Source organism: Watersipora subatra, chromosome 3 (assembly GCF_963576615.1).
Source record: "Watersipora subatra chromosome 3, tzWatSuba1.1, whole genome shotgun sequence".
NCBI lineage: Eukaryota > Metazoa > Bryozoa > Gymnolaemata > Cheilostomatida > Watersiporidae > Watersipora > Watersipora subatra.
In genome coordinates, this window is record NC_088710.1 from 82,701 (window position 1) to 93,848 (window position 11,148).

An 11,148-nucleotide genomic window follows, 5' to 3' on the forward strand; every position below is an offset into this window, starting at 1 on the left:
GTGAGAACTGTACCTCTGCACACTTAGTTAGTTCAGTGAGACTGTACCTCTGTACGCTTAGTTAGCTCAGTGAGAACTGTACCTCTGTACATTTAGTTAGTTCAGTGAGAACTGTACCTCTGTACACTTAGTTGGTTCAGTGAGAACTGTACCTCTGTAGACTTAGTTGGTTCAGTGAGAACTGTACCTCTGTACACTTAGTTAGTTCAGTGAAAACTGTACCTCTGTACACTTAATTAGTTCAGTGAGAACTGTACCTTTGTACACTTAGTTAGTTCAGTGAAAACTGTACCTCTGTACACTTAGTTAGTTCAGTGAGAACTGTACCTCTGTACAATTAGTTAGTTCAGTGAGAACTGTACCTCTGTACACTTAGTTAGTTCAGTGAGAACTGTACCTCTGTGCAATTAGTTAGTTCAGTGAGAACTGTACCTCTGTACACTTAGTTGGTTCAGTGAGAACTGTACCTCTGTACACTTAGTTAGTTCAGTGTGAACTGTACCTCTGTACACTTAGTTGGTTCAGTCAGAACTGTATCTCTGTACACTTAGTTAGTTCAGTGAGAACTGTACCTTTGTACGCTTAGTTAGTTCAGTGAGAACTGTACCTCTGTACACTTAGTTCAGTGAGAACTGTACCTCTGTACACTTAGTTAGTTCAGTAAGAACAGTAGCTCTGTATACTTAGTTCAGTGAGAACTGTACCTCTGTACACTTAGTTCAGTGAGAACTGTACCTCTGTACACTTAGTTAGTTCAGTGAGAACTGTACCTCTGCACACTTAGTTGGTTCAGTCAGAACTGTACCTCTGTACACTTAGTTAATTGAACGCTGTACTCATGCACATTCTAATAATGCACTAAAAACTGCATCTCTGGACACTTAGTTAATTCACTTGGAAGAACTCAGCCTATATCGGTTAGTATTGACAGCATGCCCAAACAGTTTCAGTGTTTTTAATCATACATGTAAGTTTGTTCTTATATAACGTAAGAGCTGTCACAGAAAAAAACAGTTGGCAATTATGTAATTGCATAATTCTGTATAATTATTTAATTAGTTCAACTGATAGAAATTAATATTCAAAGCCAAGAGGGGTTTAACTTGGCAGAAAACTTTTTGCAAGGGTCTTTTGCACTTAAATTTTTATAAAGAATTTACTATTGGCAAATTGATCGCGAGTCGTAAGTTGTTTTCTATTCGAAATTATTTATCATCATTCAGCATCCTTCACCTTTGGTCATGAATTTTTTCACCCTACAGTATGTATAGCTTTATAGTAATATATATATATGCGTAACACTGCGCTGACTGTGTGTTTGAGGAGAAGAAAAGGCCCAGAAGCATTTGATACTCATCCAGTGACTTCTTAGAGTTTTCATAAAGCATAACACCAGTCAGGGACTATAATTTTTCATCCTGCTGGTAATCTCCATTGATTTTTATGAAGTTGATGTTTGTTGGTAGATGCTTAGCGAACACACAGATACACTATTGTAGCATAAAAAATAAAAAAGTATGCTGGATATGGTAAAAACAGTTATATATCATAGTAGAGCAGGAACATAAACTTATCTTTCAGCTTTTTCCTTCAGAGGGTGGGCGACTCAAACAAAGGTGTTTCATAGTCAGAAATTTATGCTCAATTCAGTTATAATATTTTTACACCTATGTGTTTGCACATTTCAGAGCGAGAGAGCACATTTAAAATGAGAAGGGAAAAATTATCATCAATGCCCCTTCCTCCTAGCAACATGGATGGTTTATGGAAGGCGAAGAGCTTAAAGCTAGATGGATGACACAAAAACCAGCACCTCCTGATGTGCTCATTGGCATGTTTTATCGTTGCAAAACTGGGTGCCAGTCTCGTCGCTCTCAGTGCAATAATACAGATTTCAAGTATACAGGCATGTGCAGATGCAGCTGCTGTGGCAATAGAAATAAAGAGGATGGAGATGAAAGTAGTGATGCAGAAACTCAGACGACTGTGAATTAGAAGGTTAGTATTCGAGTGGTATTGTAACCAGAGGTGTCCTTCATGTTTGATTAGAATACATATACATGTATGTCATACCGTATAAAAGGCTGATTAATTGCTATTTCACTTGCATAATAAAATACGCGCTTCAACATAATAAGCATTAATGATGAATATATGCATACCAAAATATTATATATACATGGTCTGAGTCTTGAACAATACTTTTCATTTGGTTTTGCAGATCTGTAATGATATAGGAGTTGTGAAATAACAAGGACAAACTGTAAAGCTGCCACAATATCAACTAAACTGGAAATACATGATATTATATAATACCATTCTATATTATTCTAATATTTGAAAAATAAATATTGTAGTGTTATCAGAATTGATTCCAACTTAGGTTATTGTTAATTATTTAGTATTTATATGCCATTTTCATTATCACATTGTTAGTAGAAGCACATAAAACATTACAGACATTTATTTAAAAAAATAATATATTAATTATATTGCTCAAAAATGAACAATCTGAGAAGTGTAGAAACCAGATATTTGAAATCAGCTCAAAATTCTGTTCCAGATGCCACTCTATCACATAGTCCACCTTCAAAAGGACTAAATCACATTTTTGATAGATTTTTAATGCCCTCCTGCTCTACTATCATGGCTATGAATAAAAGCTTAAATTATCTATAAAATCCAACATCTTCATCTACATCTCTTAGCGAATTCTTACACCTACATAACCAAGACCACCAGGCATGAGCAGCCAAAGAAGAGTATGATGAAGTACCAACAAGGTTTGTCTCCTCCTGACTTTGAACTATTGCAGTACCTGTTTTGTATTTATACTAAAACTCTTGAGCCGTGATCAGCTTACAGGTGATAAGAATGATGTATAAATAACAAACTAGAGCAGACCAGAAACCTTTCAATGAAACTGAAGCACATAGCAAACAAGCAGAGCTTTAAATTTAGCCATTTAATAGGTTAAACACTTCACTGCGGGAAACCAAGTAAATGTTTAAAAGCTATATAACACCAGAATGGCGAAAGAAGAGGCGAAATCTGAAAACAATTATTTCTTTCAAGTTGACTCTCTAATAGCATAACTACGAGTTGACTATTATAGGTCTTCAGAAGTCTGCTGTATAAAAGGCTGAGGATAAGCTATACAACTAACTTGAGTCTTTATACAGCAAAGGTTAGACTAGTGCCAATAGGAACCCATAGACATAGGATATAAACACAAAGTTCCTCTAAGAACATTTATGTCTGAGGAGTCAATACCCAGATATACAACTTTTCTTATACAGAAGGATGTGACAAGTTTTGACCAGATTAAATTGTATGGGACTCTTCATATAACAGTTATACAGCGGCTGTCTCTGTGTAAGAAACCAATGCAATCCGCCCTCTCATATTTTGTCTGATACAGTTCGAACATTTAAGCAACCCTTGATCAAGAGTGCCACAGAGCACGAACTGGTTTAGAAGTTGGATTCAAGATCACATCAGCGACCTAGTCGGAGCTTACTAATTATTCATAGTGATGTGTTAATCTTAACCTTCACCTTAACATTTACTGCTGCAAGTAAATGCTACATGTTGACCAAAACGATGACCACTGTTTTGGGAGTCAGCTGCAGCAGGGACCACTACTAATAGCTAATTACCATACAAAAGTTAATTAGCATACAGAAGTGAGTTTTAGCTTGCTGGCTAGTGCAGCTTTCCTTACCATGGCAACGCTATGATTTTTGAAATACTAGTACTACCTTGACGTACAGGAACTTGTGTACTATCTTGACACGCTGGAGCTTATGTAATATAGGTACTACCTTGATATACCAGAGCTTATGTAATATTAGTACTACCTTGATATACCAGAGCTTATGTAATATTAGTACTACCTTGATATACCAGAGCTTATGTAATATTAGCACTACCTTGATATACCAGAGCTTATGTAATATTAGCACTACCTTGATATACCAGAGCTTATGTAATATTAGCACTACCTTGATATACCAGAGCTTATGTAATATTAGTACTACCTTGATATACCAGAGCTTATGTAATATTAGCACTACCTTGATATACCAGAGCTTATGTAATATTAGCACTACCTTGATATACCAGAGCATATGTAATGTTAGTACTACCTTGATATACCAGAGCTTATGTAATATTAGCACTACCTTGATATACCAGAGCATATGTAATGTTAGTACTACCTTGATGTACCAGAGCTTATTTAATATTAGTACTATTTTGATATACCAGAGCTTATGTAAAATTAGTACTACTTTGATATACCAGAGCCTATGTAATATTAGCACTATCTTGATATACCAGAGCTTATGTAATATTAGTACTACAGTACCTTGATATACCAGAGCTTATGTAATATTAGTACTACAGTACCTTGATATACCAGAGCTTATGTAATATTAGCATTACATTGACATACAAGCAGAAAACAGTATAAAATTTTATTTGCAATTCATGTACTGTATTATAACTTTATTGTTTATAACTATTCAATGGTTTCATTTATTATATAATAATTAGATTGAATGCAAATAAAAAATACACTCAGTTTTATCATTCATGTAGAATGCAAAAATTTACATGTTGTTTTTCAATGAGTATTTTGCTTCGAAGTGTTGACACCATTAAGCTTGGTCACTTGCCATGAAGTGTCATCACTGTCACTTGCCATGATTCACTGATCATATAGCTTTGTATAGCAAAAGAACATAGCCGATCAATGGAGACACTAGTAGACAATACAAAAGACGCGAAGCGTAGTTGTCAAGACCTTTTACAATATGATATATACAAAGTCTTCGTATGGCTTGTTATGAATTGAGGTGAGATTAAAAGTTACGTGTATCTCTCGGTCTATTAGTGTGCACAGGTTTTCATCGCTTTTTCATATAAAATCAGCAGCACTACGAAGCCTGCATCATTCTATCTACTATATCTCTAGCATATCACTAGTCTCAGTACAGACTCCAACAACGATAAAAAAGGTAAGGAGTTTGATCTGCTACTGACTATGTCCGCTCCTTGTTATTATGCTTAATTATACTTAGCTAAAGTTATTACTTTAATTTGATTGGCAGGAAAAAACTGGTTTTTATTATAGTTGAGGTTCTCTGGTTTTACCTTTTCATTTAATGTTATTGCACTTCATGATTTGTGCTGGCCTCCCTGCATGTGTGTGGGCTGAGAGCCTCCTGTGTGTGGGCTGAGGGCCTGCCTGTGTGTGTGGGCTGAGAGCCCCCCTATGTGTGTGGGCTGCAGACCTGCTTGCACTATTGAGGTCATGTGTGATCAGGTTTGGTGTTGAAGGAAAGAGAGCTTTTTAGAGCTAGATAAATTGTCTGGAGTCACTAGAGTTAACAGAAAGTAGTATACACTACACCATAACAGCTCATTTCAACTCTTCTGAAAGGTTTACAGTTTGTTGTTGACAGTTTTTACACAGTTCCACTATTAGTTTCAAAAAATTTACATGTAATATAAAACTTAATTAGTTCCAATCTTGTAGCAAGGTTAGTAAAATTTCTGTATAAAGTTTGCGGCGATTTCAGTTAACAGTGCAGCTCACTTCTAATAGGCTACTAAAATATTAAATACAAACTGTTTTTGTTACTTGGATGATGAGGCAAATTCTTTCTATAAATGCAACAGAATACACTCCACTAAGAACACACATTTAGTCCGCACTCTGAACAAAACATCTTTGAGTGAATTTAAGTATTTAAAAAACTTTTTTGAAAAAAGTTTGCTTACAAAGTAATTTTAGCAGGAGTTTAGTTAACCCTGTATGTACCTTCACAGAGTAAGTCCCTTTTTTAATGTAATAGACCTTTGCATTTGTATTGACTGCTGAGTAAATTAGTCTGAACTCTGTCAGTTTATTCGTTTCTTGTATTTACTGTAGAAAAAAGAAGCTAAAGAAAGTTACACGATGAAGATATCTGTCATTCTGCTGCTGGTAACACTTCTGCTGACCGCCATGGGGCAGCGACTTTTCACTGGCCAGTCTAGAGGAACTTTTCGTAACCGCCGGAGACGACTCCAAATAGAAAACATGATATTTGGAAGGTATTGTTTGATAGCTAATCCAGTTTTACACTTTTCTTTGTGTTAATTTTGCGCCTAGCTTCAAGTCTGGAAATTTTTGTGCTATTCATTGCTCTAAAAAAGCATCAATGAAAATGAATGCAGATTATCTGTACATTTAAACATACACCTATCAAACCTACAGTCATCTTTAGGTCTGTAATTTAGTGTTGATATCAATGTTTTACGCATAAAATTTACACCATTTGAAATTAGTAAATAACAGTGTTTCTATGGTAACCCGACAAGCTTACTCTATCAGATTGTTATATGTAAAACCATTAATAAGTATCGTCAAACCTCAACTTATAATAACCTCAAAATACGGTGTAAACCTTTTCAAATGCGTAACTACACATAAAAAAATATCTTACGCAGCATTCAATATTCCTTTTGCCAGGGCAGCATTCAATATTCCCTTTGCCAAGGCAGCATTCAATATTCCCTTTGCCAAGGCAGCATTCAATACTCCCTTTGCTAGGGCAGCATTCAATATTCCCTAAGCCAGGGCAGCATTCAACATTCCCTTAGCCAGGGCAGCATTCAATAATCCCTAAGCCAGGGCAGCATTCAACATTCCCTTAGCCAGGGCAACATTCAATAATCCATTTGCTAGGGCAGCATTCAATATTCCTTTTGCCAGGGCAGCATTCAATATTCCCTTTACCAGAGCAGCATTCAATATTCCCTAAGCCAGGGCAGCATTCAACATTCCCTTAGCCAGGGCAGCATTCAATAATCCCTTTGTTAGGGCAGCATTCAATATTCCTTTTGCCAGGGCAGCATTCAATATTCCCTTTGCCAGGGCAGCATTCAATATTCCCTTTGCCAGGGCAGCATTCAATATTCCCTTTGCCAGGGCAGCTTTTTAACCGAAAGTTCAAAATCTAAGGAAGCTTAAAAATGAAATTGCAAGTAATGACAACGAATAAAGTAAATTTATTTAAATTTCATGTAGTTCGTGTTAGAGTAATTTATGCCACGTAGAATATGCCTCTACCGCTCTTTCTACCACAGATATTACACTCTACCGCTCTTTCTACCACAGATATTACACTCTACCGCTCTTTCTACCACAGATATTACACTCTACCGCTCTTTCTACTACAGATATTACACTCTACATCTCTTTCTACTACAGATATTACACTCTACCGCTCTTTCTACCACAGATATTACACTCTACCGCTCTTTCTACCACAGATATTACACTCTACCGCTCTTTCTACCACAGATATTACCCTCTACCGCTCTTTCTACTACAGATATTACACTCTACTGCTCTTTCTACTACAGATATTACACTCTACCGCTCTCTCTACCACAGATATTACACTCTACCGCTCTTTCTACCACAGATATTACACTCTACCGCTCTTTCTACCACAGATATTACACTCTACCGCTCTTTCTACCACAGATATTACACTCTACCGCTCTCTCTACCACAGATATTACACTCTACCGCTCTTTCTACTACAGATATTACACTCTACCGCTCTCTCTACCACAGATATTACACTCTACCGCTCTTTCTACCACAGATATCACACTCTACATCTCTTTCTACTACAGATATTACACTCTACCGCTCTCTCTACCACAGATATTACACTCTACCGCTCTCTCTACCACAGATATTACACTCTACCGCTCTTTCTACCACAGATATCACACTCTACATCTCTTTCTACTACAGATATTACACTCTACTGCTCTTTCTACCACAGATATTACACTCTACTGCTCTTTTTACCACAGATATTACACTCTACTGCTCTTTCTACTACAGGTATTACACTCTACCGCTCTCTCTACCACAGATATTACACTCTACCACTCTTTCTACCACAGATATCACACTCTACATCTCTTTCTACTACAGATATTACACTCTACCGCTCTTTCTACCACAGATATCACACTCTACATCTCTTTCTACTACAGATATTACACTCTACCGCTCTTTCTACCACAGATATCACACTCTACATCTCTTTCTACTACAGATATTACACTCTACCGCTCTTTCTACCACAGATATTACACTCTACCGCTCTCTCTACCACAGATATTACACTCTACCGCTCTCTCTGCCACAGATATTACACTCTACCGCTCTCTCTGCCACAGATATTACACTCTACCACTTTTTCTACCACAGATATTACACTCTACATCTCTTTCTACTACAGATATTACACTCTACCGCTCTTTCTACCACAGATATTACACTCTACCGCTCTCTCTACCACAGATATTACACTCTACATCTCTTTCTACTACAGATATTACACTCTACCGCTCTTTCTACCACAGATATTACACTCTACCGCTCTCTCTACCACAGATATTACACTCTACCGCTCTCTCTACCACAGATATTACACTCTACCGCTCTCTCTACCACAGGTATTACACTCTACCGCTCTCTCTGCCACAGATATTACACTCTACATCTCTTTCTACTACAGATATTACACTCTACCGCTCTTTCTACCACAGATATTACACTCTAGCGCTTTTTCTACCACAGATCTTACACTCTACCGCTTTCGCTCCCAGACCTTACACAGTGCATAGCCTACATGCTCTTTCATGTTCCTCCAATGTAAATTAGCGATGCACACCCCTTTATATTTATTATATTTTGTTACTGTATTTGTTTATTTTCCACTCTTTATATTGTTTCATGTAACACATATATTTGAATGTTATGTGTAATTGCCTGAAATATTTCTCTTCATAGTAAAAACTTGAGCAAATTTGAGAATTGAACAGATGGAATGGAATGTGCCATGTTCTTGCAATCATATTTCTTCTGAAATTTGACAACCTTGAACAAGATGCAAACCATGGAATGCCTTAACTTTTAATGTAAAGGTGTAAGCATGATATGAGGAAGTGATTAGTCTGTTTATGATGTTACAGACCACAAAACGCACTGAGAGGGGCTGGAGGTTACAGAGCTCGGTAAGTTGTAACATGGCCTGCTCTGAGACAAGTTACATAGCCTGCTCTGAGTCAAGTTAGATTATTATGGGCCTTTTAATGTGAGATGAATATTTTTGGTAATGTTCTAAGAGTTAACTATCATCCGGTTCAAGTAGACACGCAACTAATTGATTGTCCCCCTGCTCTCTAGTCTATTAGACAGTTTTGTTGACAGCCATTTGCCATGCTATTTTGTCATAACAGTTAATTGTTACATGTTACAGTCAAAAGACCTAATATTTGCTAGCTGAAAAAACTGTCAAAATTATGATAATTATGGCGCAAAAATTTGATGGTTTATCTACCCACAATACTTAACACTTACTATAAGAACTGTTACATGTCATTCATGCAGCTAACTTGGAATCTATCAGCAGCTAGTGCTTTGTACGAGTGATATATACATGATGCTTGGCTTGTACTAGTAACATACACGTATACATTATGCTATGCTTGTACTAGTAACATACATGTATACATTATGCTATGCTTGTACTAGTAACATACATGTATACATTATGCTATGTTTGTACTAGTAACATACATGTGTACATTATGCTCTGCTTGTACTAGTAACAAACACGTATACATTATGCTATGTTTGTACTAGTAATATACATGTGTACATTATGCTATGCTTGTACTAGTAGCATACACGTATACATTATGCTATGTTTGTACTAGTAACATACACGTATACATTATGCTATGTTTGTACTAGTAACATACATGTATACATTATGCTATGTTTGTACTAGTAACATACATATGTACATTATGTTATGACTTGTACCAACTAGTAGCAAGTGGTTAAACCAACACCAACTTTAAAACCAACCACAATACTCATCCCAAATGTGTATTAATAACTTTATTTTTTAAACGCAAAACAATTTCATTACCATTAGAATATAACCATTAACAGCAGGTTTAAAGATAGGCATATAGATTATTCTATGTCAAGGTTACTTTGGCTTGTTAGGCTATAGAGACAGCTGGTAAGCTAACATTCAAGGCTACAAATTCAATGTTTCAGAAACTAGTATAGAGATTGGCTCCCAACCCGTCTGAGAAGACTCTGCAAGTTTGACATTTTGAGTTGAGTTACACTTCTGAATTGAAATTATATAACTTTATGGTTGAGGGGTTTTAACTTTTATTTCAAATGTTTGTTTCTACATTTTTCTTGAAATAAAAAATTTTCTTGCGCAAACACTGTTGCTCATACAACTCAGCATGGAATGGCACTTGTTCACCTGCTACCACCTGCTGTCACCTGCTACCACCTGCTGCCGCCTGTTACCACCTGTTATTCTACGTCAACTAAGTATCCTATAGATAGGAGTTGCTATCAAGTCAGGTCTCTATGGTAAAGATCAGTCATTGTATGTGACGAAAATGATTGAGTGAATGCTCCATTTATCAGGGTTCATATAGTGCTGCCAATATCCATTACAGTTGATAGGCGCGATAAACATGCTTTTGCTCACAAACAAATTCATTCATCCATGATTGGATAAGCATGGTCTGTCGTGGTGAAAAGAAATTATTGCTGCTTGATTGCTGCCAATTTTCAACAGGGTAAGTTTCTTTTATGGTGCTAACTCTTAGAGGAGCCGTAAAGAGCACATAACTACAAAAACACATTACACAGGTTTTATAGCTACATCTGGAAAAGGAACCTGAAATGTTGAAAATATAACGTAAAAGCTTTAAAGTCACCTAAATTAATTTGTTTTCTTTTATTTTTCTGCACACACAACAAAGGAAGCAAAATGGTGAAAAGGAGGTTGTTTAGCGTTATTGCTTCCACCTTGTTGCAACAAAGATTGAACTTTACTAACTTCCTTCAGAATAGGTTGTTTGAGATTTTCACTCTTGTGCCATTAGTTTATGTGTCAGCTTGTTGCACCAAATCTCAAATAGGTTCCATTGACCTAATTTAATGACCTATTACTGATCAAAGAAGAAATACGAATATCATTTCTCAGATTTAACCATTGTTATCCTTAGGATCCAATTGTTACATTCCTC

General features: G+C 36.4%; 1 long non-coding RNA gene across 1 annotated transcript; it reads left to right on the plus strand.

The window, feature by feature from the left end:
• The first annotated feature begins 6,015 nt into the window (after positions 1 to 6,015).
• On the plus strand, positions 6,016 to 10,261 carry LOC137389514 (uncharacterized). Its single transcript, XR_010978069.1, has 3 exons — positions 6,016 to 6,102; positions 9,052 to 9,093; positions 10,151 to 10,261. It is a non-coding gene; the product is annotated as an uncharacterized lncRNA (long non-coding RNA).
• The last annotated feature ends 887 nt before the right edge of the window (positions 10,262 to 11,148 follow it).